Here is a 12,941-nt window from a genome sequence, read left to right on the forward strand (position 1 = left end):
GGTCCGACAAGCCCATCACCTTCGACCAAGGCGACCACCCCGACCGCGTGCCGAGCCCGGGGAAGTACCCGCTCGTTGTCGATCCCATCATCGGCAACGTCAGGCTTACCAAGGTCCTCATGGACGGAGGCAGCAGCCTCAACATCATCTACGCCGAGACCCTCGGGCTCTTGCAGATCAATCTATCCACGATCCGGGCCGGTGTGGCGCCTTTTCACGGGATCATCCCTGGGAAGCGCATCCAACCCCTTGGGCGGCTCGATCTGCCCGTCTGCTTCGGGACTCCCTCCAACTTCCGAAGGGAAACCCTCACGTTCGAGGTGGTTGGGTTCCGAGGAACCTACCATGCAGTGCTGGGGAGACCATGCTACGCTAAGTTCATGGCCGTCCCCAACTACACCTACCTCAAGCTAAAGATGTCGGGCCCCAACGGGGTCATCACCGTCGGCTCCACATACCGACACGCGTACGAATGCGACGTGGAGTGTGTGGAGTATGCTGAGGCCCTCGCCGAGTCCAAGGCCCTCATCACCGACCTAGAGAGCCTCTTCAAAAAGGTTCCAGATGCGAAGTGCCACGCCGGCAACTTCGAGCCAGCAGAGGCGGCTAAGTCCGTCCCTCTCGACCCCAGCAACGACGCCTCCAAGCAAGTCCGGATCGGCTCCGAGCTCGACCCCAAATAGGAAGCAGTGCTCGTCGACTTTCTCCGCGCGAACGCCGAGGTTTTTGCGTGGAGTCCCTTGGACATGCCTGGCATAGCAAGGGATGTCGCCGAGCACTCGCTGGATATCCGAGCTGGAGCCCGACCCGTGAAGCAGCCCCTGCGCCGATTCAACGAAGAAAAGCGCAGAGCCATAGGCGAGGAAATCCACAAGCTGATGGCTGCAGGGTTCATCAAAGAGGTATTTCATCCCGAATGGCTAGCCAACCTTGTGCTTGTGAAAAAGAAAGGTGGGAAATGGAGGATGTGTGTAGACTACACTGGTCTAAACAAAGCATGTCCGAAGGTTCCCTACCCTCTGCCTCGCATCGATCAAATCGTGGATTCCACTGCTGGGTGCAAAACCCTGTCATTCCTTGATGCCTACTCAGGGTATCACCAAATCAGGATGAAAGAGTCCGACCAGCTCGTGACCTCTTTCATCACACCCTTTGGCATGTACTGCTATATTACTATGCCATTCGGTTTAAGGAATGCAGGCGCGACATACCAAAGGTGCATGAACCACGTGTTCGGAGAGCACATTGGCCGAACGGTCGAGGCTTACGTCGATGACATCGTAGTCAAGATGAGGAAAGCCTCCGACCTCCTCACTGACCTTGAAATGACATTCAAGTGTCTCAAGGCGAAAGGCGTAAAACTCAATCCCGAGAAGTGTGTCTTCGGAGTCCCTCGAGGCATGCTCCTGGGGTTCATCGTCTCCGAGCGGGGCATCGATGCCAACCCGGAGAAAATCGCGGCCATCACCAACATGGGGCCTATCAAGGACTTGAAAGGAGTACAGAGGGTCATGGGATGCCTTGCGGCTCTGAGCCGCTTCATCTCGCGCCTCGGCGAAAGAGGCCTACCCCTGTATCGCCTCTTGAGGAAGACCGAGCGCTTCACTTGGACCCCCGAGGCCGAGGAAGCCCTCGGGAACTTAAAGGCGATCCTTACAAGCATGCCCATTCTGGTGCCCCCCGCTGCCGGAGAAGCCCTCTTGATCTACGTAGCCGCAACCACTCAGGTGGTCAGCGCCGCGATCGTGGTCGAGAGACAAGAAGAAGGGCATGCGTTGCTCGTCCAGAGGCCGGTCTACTTCATAAGTGAAGTACTGTCCGAGACCAAAATCCGTTACCCGCAAATTCAGAAGCTACTGTACGCGGTAATTCTGACGCGGCGAAAGTTGCGACACTACTTCGAGTCTCATCCGGTGACTGTGGTGTCATCCTTCCCCCTGTGAAAGATCATCCAGTGCCGAGAGGCCTCGGGTAGAATTGCAAAATGGTCGGTGGAGATTATGGGCGAGACAATCTCTCTCGCCCCTCGGAAGGCCATCAAGTCCCATGTCTTAGCGGACTTTGTGGTTGAATGGGTCGACACCCAGCTTTCAGCAGCTCTGATCCAACCGAAACTCTGGACCATGTTTTTCGACGGGTCGCTGATGAAAATAGGAGCGGGCGTGGGCCTGCTCTTCATCTCACCCCTCGGGAAGCACCTCCGCTACGTGCTGCGCCTCCATTTCCCGGCGTCAAACAACGTGGCCGAGTATGAGGCTCTGGTTAACGGGTTGAGCATCGCCTTCGAGCTAGGGGTTCGGCGCCTCGACGCTCGTGGCGACTCGCAGCTTGTCATCGACCAATTCATGAAGAACTCACACTGCCGCGACCCGAAGATGGAAGCCTACTGCGACGAGGTTCGGCGCCTGGAAGACAAGTTCTACAGGCTCGAGCTCAACCACGTCGCTCGACGATACAACGAGACTGCAGACGAGCTAGCTAAAATAGCGTCGGGGCGAACAACGGTTCCCCGGACGTCTTCTCCCGAGACCTACATCAACCCTCCATCAAGACCGACGACACGCCCGAGCCTAAGGAGGCCTCGGCCCAGCCCGAGGCACCCTCGACCTAGCCCGAGGCACCCTCGGCCCCCGAGGGTGAGGCACTGCGCATCGAGGAAGAGCAGAGTGGGGTCATGCCTAATCGAAACTGTCAGACCCCGTACCTGCAATATCTCCACCGAGGAGAGCTACCCCTCGACAGAGCCGAGGCTCGGCGACTGGCGCAACGCGCCAAGTCGTTCGTCTTGCTGGGTGATGAGAAGGAGCTCTACCACCGCAGCCCCTCAGGCACCCTCCAAGGATGCATATCCATCGTCGAAGGTCAGGAGCTATTGCAAGAAATACACTCGGGGGTTTGCGGTCATCATGTAGTGCCTCGAGCCTTCGTTGGAAACGCCTTCCGACAAGGTTTCTACTGGCCAACCGCGGTGCCCGACGCCACTAGGATTGTACGCACCTGCCAAGGGTGTCAATTCTACGCAAGGCAGACACACCTGCCCGCTCAGGCCCTGCAAACAATACCCATCACCTGGCCGTTTGCTGTGTGGGGTCTGGACCTCGTTGGTCCCTTGCAGAAGGCACCCAGGGGCTACACGCACCTGCTAGTCGCTATCGATAAATTCTCCAAGTGGATTGAGGTCCGACCCCTAAACAACATTAGGTCCGAACAGGCGGTGGCGTTCTTCACCAACATCATCCATCGCTTTGGGGTCCCGAACTCCATCATCATCGACAACGACACCCAGTTCACGGGCAGGAAGTTCCTAGACTTCTGCGAGGACCACCGCATCCGGGTGGACTGGGCCGCTGTAGCTCACCCCATGACGAATGGGCAAGTAGAACGTGCCAACGGCATGATTCTGCAGGGACTCAAGCCGAGGATCTACAACGACCTCAACAAGTTCGGCAGGCGATGGATGAAGGAACTCCCCTCGGTGGTCTGGAGTCTGAGGACGACGCCAAGCCGAGCCACGGGCTTCACGCTGTTTTTTCTAGTCTATGGGGCCGAGGCTATCTTGCCCACAAACTTAGAATACGGTTCCCCGAGGACGAGGGCGTACGATGACCGAAGCAACCAGACCAGCCGAGAAGACTCGCTGGACCAGCTGGAAGAGGCTCGGGACATGGCCTTACTACACTTGGCACGGTATCAGCAGTCTCTGCGACGCTACCACGCCCGAGGGGTTCGGTCCCGAGACCTCCAGGTGAGGGACTTGGTGCTTCGGCTACGACAAGACGCCCGAGGGCGCCACAAGCTCACACCTCCCTGGGAAGGGCCGTTCATCATCGCCAAGATTTTGAAGCCCGGAACATACAAGCTGGCATAAGTCAGGGCGAAGTCTACAACAACGCTTGGAACATCCGACAGCTACGTCGCTTTTACCCTTAAATGTTTCCAAGTCGTTCATACACCTCGTTTACATACACAAACAGAGTCTAACCGTCAAGGAAGGGTCAGCCTTGCCTCGGCAAAGCCCGACCCTCCCTCGGGTGCTAGAAGGGGGGAACCCCCTCTGCGTCAAAATTTTCCTCGGAAAAAGTCTTCTACCAAAACGACTTTCGTGTTTCCCGGCTATATCAGTAACAGAACCCTGCGAAACGAATAAGAGCGCATGTAAGCGGCAAGGCCGACCGAGCCGAGGGACTCCTACGCCTCCAGGATACAGATACCTCACTCGTCACCTTTCATGAAAAATAACTCTTACTCGGATAAGCGATTCTGCTACCGACGAACAAGTCCGGATACTCGAAACGGGAGGAAAAGAAACGCAGCTTTATAACACGACGACAAAGTGTTCAGGCCTCGGCGGCCGCGAAAGACATATACATGTTCAAAACAAACTGCTCCGGCAGAATCAGGCATCGCCCGGAGGAGGAGCAGCACCCTCGGCTTCGTCTCCACCCTCAGCGCCATTTCCACCCTCGGCGAGGTCCGCCCCGGCCTCGGACGGCGACGCAAGCGGAAGGATCTCCACCTCGAAGGAGGACGCCAACATCGCGCTTGGGCCCACAGCGGCCGCGTCAAGCCTCTGAACTTCGGTCAGGGCAGCTTCATCTTTGTCGGGAAGACAGTACCCCTCGCTGACCCGCTCCAGATCCACATTGTAGTGGGAAGCGAGCACGGCGAAGTCCCGCCTAACGCCGTGATGTAGTGCCTCGCGGAGTCTGCCGCGCACATGGCCGCTCAAGGCCTGCAGGCGACTTTGGGGGGAGCTTCCCGAGGGGACATTGTCAAGACCGAAGACCTGGCAGAAGGCCGAGATAGCTTCGGACATGGCCACGCGGTCGGCCTCCTTCTGCTCAGCCGCCTGGGCAAGTGCCTTGGCGAACTCGTTAAGGGCAGACTCGAACTCTGCAAACAGCCAAAACAGAATTCTTCAAACACGAGTTGAAGAATGAAGCTGAATCAAACTCTCAAAGTAGCCAAGACATACTTTCAGCCCGGGCACGCTGCTCCGAGGCTACGGCTTGGGCGGACTGGGCAGACCCGACGGCCACGGCCAGGTCCTTCGCAAGGGCTCTGGCCCGAGCAGACACCTCGGCTAGCTGACCCCCAAGGGCTTCGGCTCGGCTTTCAGCCTCGACAACCTGGTCCCGAGATTGGTTCCGCTCACCGATGACCTGGCCAAGCTCCAGCTGCCGTCGCTGCACCTCTGTGTGTGCCGTCACTGCCTCCGCCCCCAGCTCGTCACAAAGCAACCAAAGGTCCACCGCCTCGGCGCTCCGTTGGGAGAGGCGCTCGGTAGCCTCGGCAAGCGCGACCCTCAGAAACCACAGCGAACCCCAGACGTCGGCCTCGCGGCGGATGAACGATGACTTGGCGGTGCTCAGATCCGTCAGATCCCGAGGAAGGGAAGCATGGCGTCACAAAGAATGCCTTGATCACGTGAAAGGTATGCCTGAAATCCTTACCTGGAGGATCCTGGGAACGTCCTTGGAAATGACCTCCATGGTCGACCGAAGCGACCCCATCGTTGCCTCGGCACACTCACGAAGCTCGTCCCGAGACTGCTCCTCCCGCCCATCGTCAAGAACGAAGAGGGGTTTCGAGGCACCACGGGTCCAGAACCGGAGCGCCTACCCACGCCGCTCATTGAGATCGCGCCGCGTGAGGACGAGGTCACCGCTCCCAGGACGGGCTGCGGTTCTGCGCCCCCCCTCCTCCAAGGCGTCGGCACCCCCTGCAGTCGGCGCATCGGGTACCTCCTCGGCTAAGGGGGCAGGCTTCCGATCGCCGTCCTCGAGTACCGGCACCTCGGCCATGTCAGCATCGGCGGCGACGGGTGGCTCCATGGCCAGAACGGCAACAGCCTCGGCAGCAGCCGGTACCGGCACCGGCAACACGTCAGGTGGGCTCAAGGCCGAGGCCGCGCCAGTAGTCTTCCTCGGCACGACGGCCGCCTCGACGGAGGGGTCAGCCTCGGGAGCTCGCCCCACGGCAACTCGTGCCGCCTGAGCCCCCTGCTTGGGGGCATCTTGTGTGGAGGCCAGTCGGCCGACGTGGCCCGGTGCGGCACTGTTGGGGACTGGTTCTCAAATGCTATGAATTAAGAACAAGGCAACATGAAATGTTAAATATTAATGCTCTTTGTCCGCTGAAGCATTATCTCCCCAAGGATTTAATGAACTTTGGACGAAGACCATGAGTAGAATATCACGAAGGTCGTACCTTCGTGATTAAACTTACAGAATAATATGAAATAATATATAAAACATAAAACATTAAAGATAGATGTATCAGAAATAGGCAACATCATTCGCATGTTTTATTATATGAATCTAAAATGTCAGAACATAGTGTTTAAGTACATTTATACCTTTGCCTTGACAGATAATAATTCCCGAGCAGTGCGTTTGCAAATTACAGGAATGCGTGAACAGTAAAGGAATACTGTTCACTATTTATAGACACAGGACACAGCCTGTAAGGAATTACAATCATGCCCCTTATAAAAGTTTACAATAATGACTCAGACCCTTATGGGCTAAAAGGTCATTCTATCTTTAAGTCGGTTCGATCCTTCGTCTACGGACATGCTATAACACCGAAGCTTCATGTGTGGTAGCTTCGGTCATCATGTATAAGCATCTTTAGCCGAAGCTGTTTCTTCCTGCAGGACCTTCGGCGACGAAGCATGGTCCCAACAGGCACCGGCTGCAGAAGCCGGCGCCGTCTTAAGGACCTTCCGGGGAGCCAGACCGGTCGAACCGTGCCTCCGTTTGCTGGGAAGAAAAGGGAAAGCAGGATCAGGACACACGAAGAAGGAACCGGGACTGAGGTATCCTCAGATACTTACCCACTCTGGACCACGACCAATTGTGCCTGCGGGGAGGCCCCTCGGGCCTCGGTCCCTGCGGGCACTATCAAGGTTTGCCCCGCTGCCGGCTTCGGCACCATCCCCTCCTCGGGCGCCCGGGGCGCCGAAGGGACGGTCCGCCCAGGCGCAGTCACGACGACCTGAGGATCAACCTCCTGTGCGGCCGGCACGAGCAACGGCTCTTGGGGGACAGGCGGGTCGGCCTGACTCCCTGGGATCACCTCAACTACCTCGGCTAAGGGGTCAAGTACCCCCTCAGCCTGCCCCTATTCTTCGGACCGGGACCCTGATGTCCCGGCCCTGTATACCGACGGCGCCAGCCCACTCGAGGGCTGGCTCGACGACCCCTGGCCCAGCCTCAGATCCGGGCTGAGGCCAAGGCGGGCCGCCATGTCGTCATCTTCGTCATCATCATCATCGTCATCATCATCAAGCGTCTCCGGCGACGGCTCCCTCAGAAGCCCGTCCCTCTCCTGCTTCCGACGACGCCTCTCCAAGGCGTCCCGAGCCCGCATCCGCTCGCGAGCCTGAGCCTTTTTCGCGTCCTTCTTCTCCTTCTTCTTCTCCGCAGCGACCCTCCGCGTGGCTCGGTCCACCGCATCCTCTGGGACCGGTGGCAGGGAAGGCTTGTGAAACCCCAACTCCTGGAGACGAACGAAAATCTCAACTGTGAGAACCAAGGACAATCTAACACAAGAAAGAAGAAGGAGCGGACACTCACCAGGGATATGCACCCGCGCTCGGGACGCATCAAGGGCTGGGTAAGGGCGCCGGCGTCCAGCCTCCCTACCGTGCCAGCTACCCGCCTGTGGAGGTCATCGGCGGAGAGGGGGACCGAGGACATCTACGAACCCTCCAAGTCAACCCCCGGCATCATCTCCGAAAGCAGCAACCACCGCTCTGTCAGGGGAAGCACCCTCCGGCGATGGATGGCGGCGACCACCCCCGCGGCGGTAAGCCCTCCGTCTCGCAGCTCCTGCAAGGCCTCCAGAAGGGGCTGGAGATTCTTCTGTTTCTTGCACGCGACCCCATAGCGCCAGTTGCTGCCGGTGGCAGTCACCACTCGTTGAGAAAACGACGGGAGCCTCCCATCGTCATTCCGGAGGTAAAACCACCGGCGCTGCCACCCATTGTTCGAAGACAGAAGGATAGCGGGGATGTACTGTTGCGCGCGCGCCTGCCTCAACTGGAGGATGCAGCCACCGGCCCGCATTGCCATGCTGACTCTCTTTTCCCCCGTCGTCGAGGCAAAAGGCTCCGCGGAGAAGAGATGGGTCCACAGATCCCAGTGGGGGCCAATCCCCAAAAATCCTTCGCAAACCGCCGCAAAGATGGCCGCTTGCGCGATGGAGTTAGGGTTGAGATTGTGCAGCTCCACCCCATAGTAATGTAGGATCGCCCGCATGAAACGACTTGCTGGCACTCCGAACCCCCGCTCGTGGAAGGAGACGAAACTCAGCACATACCCCGCTGGCGGGGTCGGGGCGACCCCGCTCGGAGGGACCATCCACTCCGGCTGCGGGTCACCACAGAGGGGACGGAGCAAGCCATCGGCGACAAGGGCCTCCAGATCATCCACCATGACGGTGGAGAAAGGCCACGGGTCGCGCGGCGGAACGACGATTACCTGGTCTGCCATCGCCAAGCGAAGGGGGTGGCGGCGGAGCGGACAAGGTGCGTGGTTTTCTTTCTCTGGCTATTCCCTTGGGTTGCGGAAACCAAAGCAGGAGGCGAGCAGCAGAGTAAAGAACCACCACCGGTCCCTCCTCCGGATATATAAAGGCCCGGGCAAGACCCGTTCAACGCTTCGCCCGAACCCGCTGCAAAATTCAAACTCGAAGACAAAACGCCCGTTCCTCGAACGGCTCGCGCAACGGCTGCCCCGCGAACCACTCGTCCCGTCGCATTAACTCCGCGGCAGGGCAGGCGACACCTTTGGCAGGCGAAGCGGGCGACGCTTCACCTCTTCCATGATGACCGCGTCAAAAAAGGTGTGCCACATCGTTCGATTTCGTATCCTTTTCCTCTTCCCCTTTCTCTCTCTTGCTACAGGGACCGGGAAAGGGGCTACTCCGAAAGGGATCCTTCTCCGCGAAGGAAGTGGGCTCCGTGCCCTCCTACTGATCAGGGGTTCGAAGGCTAGCCCCTCGGAAGGGTTCGACAGCCGCCCCAGAGCACTTGGGCTCCGCGCCCACTACTGGTCAAAGCTTCGAAGGCTGGCCCCTCGGAAGGGTTCGACAACCGCCTCAGGCCATTCGGGCTCCGCGCCCACTACTGATCAGGGGTTCGAAGGCTGGCCTCCCGAAGGGTTCGACAGCCGCCTTAGAACACGCAGAGCGAGGGATGACTCTGGGTACGTCCGATACATGGCCGAGGCTCGGGCTACGCTCTCGAGGTACCCTAGGACATTTCCGAGACCAGCAGGAGCGATTCTGTAATGGAATCCCATCAGAGGGAGGCATCGAGCCCTCGGACCCTATCAAACGGGACCGGGTCCGGCAAATCACCTGTAGGTACTTTTGGAGCGCGCCTCTGGGCCACTAGCCGACCCTTATCGAACGGGGCACGGGCGTCCACTCAGATCACCCGTTAGCAACTCACTGGAGACACCATGTTCGGCGCCCTCCGAGGGCAACATGGTGCTTTCCCCCCTCCTCCTTGCGGAAAGGCGACGAAGGGGCGTATGATAAAAGCCGAGTCAGTCCTTGACCGTCCTCTCGCTCTGTGCAGAGGCTCGGGGGCTGCTCTCGCAAACCCGGCTCCGGCCAAACCATTGACAGCATCAACATACCAGCCCAAGAACTCGGAACCTGACCATGCACCCGGGTTACGATTAGATCGCATGAGGGAACAACCAGACCGACCTAGGCATCACGAAAGACACTAAGACCTCGGAGGAGTCAAACCACTCCTCCGAGGCCTCGGGGGCTACACCCGGCGGGTGCGCTCGCGCGCACCCACCGGAACGAAATCTAACTGAGAAAGGTCGATCCCCTTGCAAAAAAGTGCGACAAAGCCTCCAAGCGAGTACCAACACTCCCTTTGAGGCTCGGGGGCTACTATCGGGGACCATAATTAGGGGTACCCCCAAGACTCCTAAACTCGGCTGGTAACCACCATCAGCACAAGCTGCAAAAGCCTGATGGGCGCAATACGGGTCAAAGCTCCGTCCACTCAAGGGACACGATCTCACCTCGGCCGAGCCCAGCCTCGGGCAGGAACAGTAGACCCAGGTGGATTCACGCCTCGCCCAAGGGCCTCCTCAAGCGACGGACGCACCTTCGACTCGCCCGAGGCCCAGCTCGGGCAGGCTTCGCGGAGAAGCAACCTTAGCTTGATCGCCTCGCCAATAGACCAAATCGCAGGAGCATTCAATGCAAGGATCGCCTGACACCTTATCCTGACGCACGTTCCTCAGTCGACAGGGCCAAAGTGACCGCAGTCACTTCGCCCCTCCACTGACTGACCTGACAGGAAAACAGCGCCGCCTGCCCTGCTCCGACTGCTGTGCCACCCGCCAGGGTGAGGCTGATAGCCACCGAGTCTAGCCTCAGGCGCCATAGGAAGCTCCGCCTCGCCTGACCCCAGGGCTCGGACTCAACCTCGACCTCGGAAGACGGTCTCCTCTTCGCCCGACCCCAGGCTCGGACTCAACCTCCACCTCGGAAGACGGTCTCCGCCTCGCCCGACCCCAGGGCCCGGACTCAGCCTCGACCTCAGAAGACGGTCTCCGCTTCGCCCGACCCCAGGGCTCAGACTCAACCTCGACATCAGAAGACGGTCTCCGCCTCGCCCGACCCCAGGGCTCGGACTCAACCTCGACCTCGGACGACGGTCTCCGCCTCGCCCGACCCTAGGGCTCGGACTCAACCTCGACCTCGGACGACGGTCTCCGCCTCGCCCGACCCTAGGGCTCGGACTCAGCCTCGACTTCGGACGACGGTCTCTGCCTCACCGGACCCCAGGGCTCGGACTCAGCCTCGACCTCGGAGGAGTCATCGCCTCGCCCGACCTTGGGCTCGGACCGACCACGTTACAGGGGGCACATCATTACCCTACCCCTAACTAGCTCAGGCTACGGGGAACAAGACCGGCGTCCCATCTGGCTCGCCCCGGTAAACAAGTAATGATGGCACCCCGCGTGCTCCCATGACGACGGCGGTTCTCAGCCCCCTACGGAAGCAAGGAGACGTCAGCAAGGACTCGACAGCCTCGACAGCTGTGCTTCTACAGGGTTTAAGTGCTCCTCCGACGGCCACGACATCACATGAACAGGGCACCAACACCTCTCCGACAGCCATGTCGGCATGTACATAGGGCCCTGGCTCCTCTCCGCCGGACACGTTAGCACATTGCTACATCCCCCATTGTACACCTGGGCCTTCTCCTTACATCTATAAAAGGAAGGTCCAGGGCCCTCGTACGGGAGGGTGGCCGCGCGGGAGAACGGGCTGACGGACAGGCTCTCTCTCTCTCTCTCTCCCTTGCGAACGCTTGTAACCCCCTACTGCAAGCGCATCCGCCCTAGGCGCAGGACAACACGAGCCGCGGTTCCCATTTTTGTTCCCCCTTGTGTTCCGTCTCGCGCCGACCCATCTGGGCTGGGACACACAGCGACAATTTACTCGTCGGTCCAGGGACCCCCCGGGGTTGAAACGCCGACACGTATGTCCCATATAGTACCATCTCGCTAGCTGAAGGAGGACAAACGATTGAGCGACCTATTAAAAAAAAGGGTTGGACTTCTTTTCAACTCCTACTTTTCTCAGTCTTTTGGCCAAGATAAGGTGTCATGTTTGTTCTTATCAGTTTAATATATGATATGTGGACCATATATTTAATCTGATATTAAATTTATTTTTAGAGTATAAAATATGACTATGTATTGTCACAACGCAAGAGCATTGTACTAGTAACTCATAGTGGAATCTCTACTACTTATTAAGGCTGCAATAGTAGTCGGCCATTCCGCGTTCTGTCATTCCCTGTTCTGCCCATTCCGTGTACTGCCTTTCAGATTCCCTGTAGTCGGCCATTCCGCGTTCTGCCATTCCCTGTTCTGCCCATTCCGTGTTCTGCCTTTCCGATTCCCTCCTCCCCGCGCACAGTCCATTCCCATGTTCTACCACCATTCTATATCTATCATTCTCATTCCCCCTCCCCGCAAATCCCATTCTCATTCAAATTCCCCCGTACAGCGGACGTCTAGCTAAAATTAAAAAAATACACATGGCCTAATGGGATTCGAACCCACGACCTCTCAAGCAAATGCTAGCGGTAGCTACCACTACACCACATGTGTGTTTATGTCTACATCTATAACTGTCGGCGTTTCGACCCCGAGGGGTCCCTGGACCGATGAGTAAATTGTCGCCGCGTGTCCCAGCCCAGATGGGTCGGCGCGAGACGGAGCACGAAGGGGAGAGAAACAGCAAAGGGGAAACCCGCGGCCTCCGTGTTGTCCTGCGCCCAGGTCGGGTGCGCTTGCAGTAGGGGGTTACAAGCGTCCGCGAGGGAGAGAGAGAGAGACTGTCCGCCAGCCCGTTCTCCCGCGCGGCCAACCTTCCCGTACGAGAGCTCTGGACCTTCCTTTTATAGATGTAAGGAGAGGGCCCAGGTGTACAATGGGGGGTGTAGCAGTGTGCTAACGTGTCTAGCAGAGAGGAGCTAGAGCCCTAAGTACATGCCGTCGTGGCAGTCGGAGAGGTTTTGGCGCCCTGTTCATGTGATGTCGTGGCCGTCGGAGGAGTGCTTGAGCCTTGTGGAAGTACAACTATCGGGGTTGTCGGATCCTTGCTGACGTCTCCTTGCTTCCATAAGGGGTTGAGAGCCGCCGTTGTCATGGAGCACGCGGGGTGCCATCATTACTTGTTTACCGGGGCAAGCCAGATGGGACGCCGGTCTTGTTCCCCGTATCCTGAGCTAGCTAGGGGTAGGGTAATGATGGCCCCCCTTGTGACGTGGTCGGTCTGAACTCGAGGTCGGGCGAGGCGGAGGCTCCTCTGAGGTCAAGGTTGAGTCCGAGCCCTGGGGTCGGGCGAGGCAGAGACCGTCGTCCGAGGTCGAGGTAGAGTCCGAGCCC

At 58.5% G+C, this 12,941-nt stretch overlaps 1 pseudogene; it reads left to right on the plus strand.

The window, feature by feature from the left end:
- The first annotated feature begins 11,615 nt into the window (after positions 1 to 11,615).
- Positions 11,616 to 11,792, plus strand: LOC111591261 (uncharacterized; annotated as a pseudogene).
- The last annotated feature ends 1,149 nt before the right edge of the window (positions 11,793 to 12,941 follow it).

This window comes from Zea mays, chromosome 3 (assembly GCF_902167145.1).
Source record: "Zea mays cultivar B73 chromosome 3, Zm-B73-REFERENCE-NAM-5.0, whole genome shotgun sequence".
Lineage (NCBI taxonomy): Eukaryota > Viridiplantae > Streptophyta > Magnoliopsida > Poales > Poaceae > Zea > Zea mays.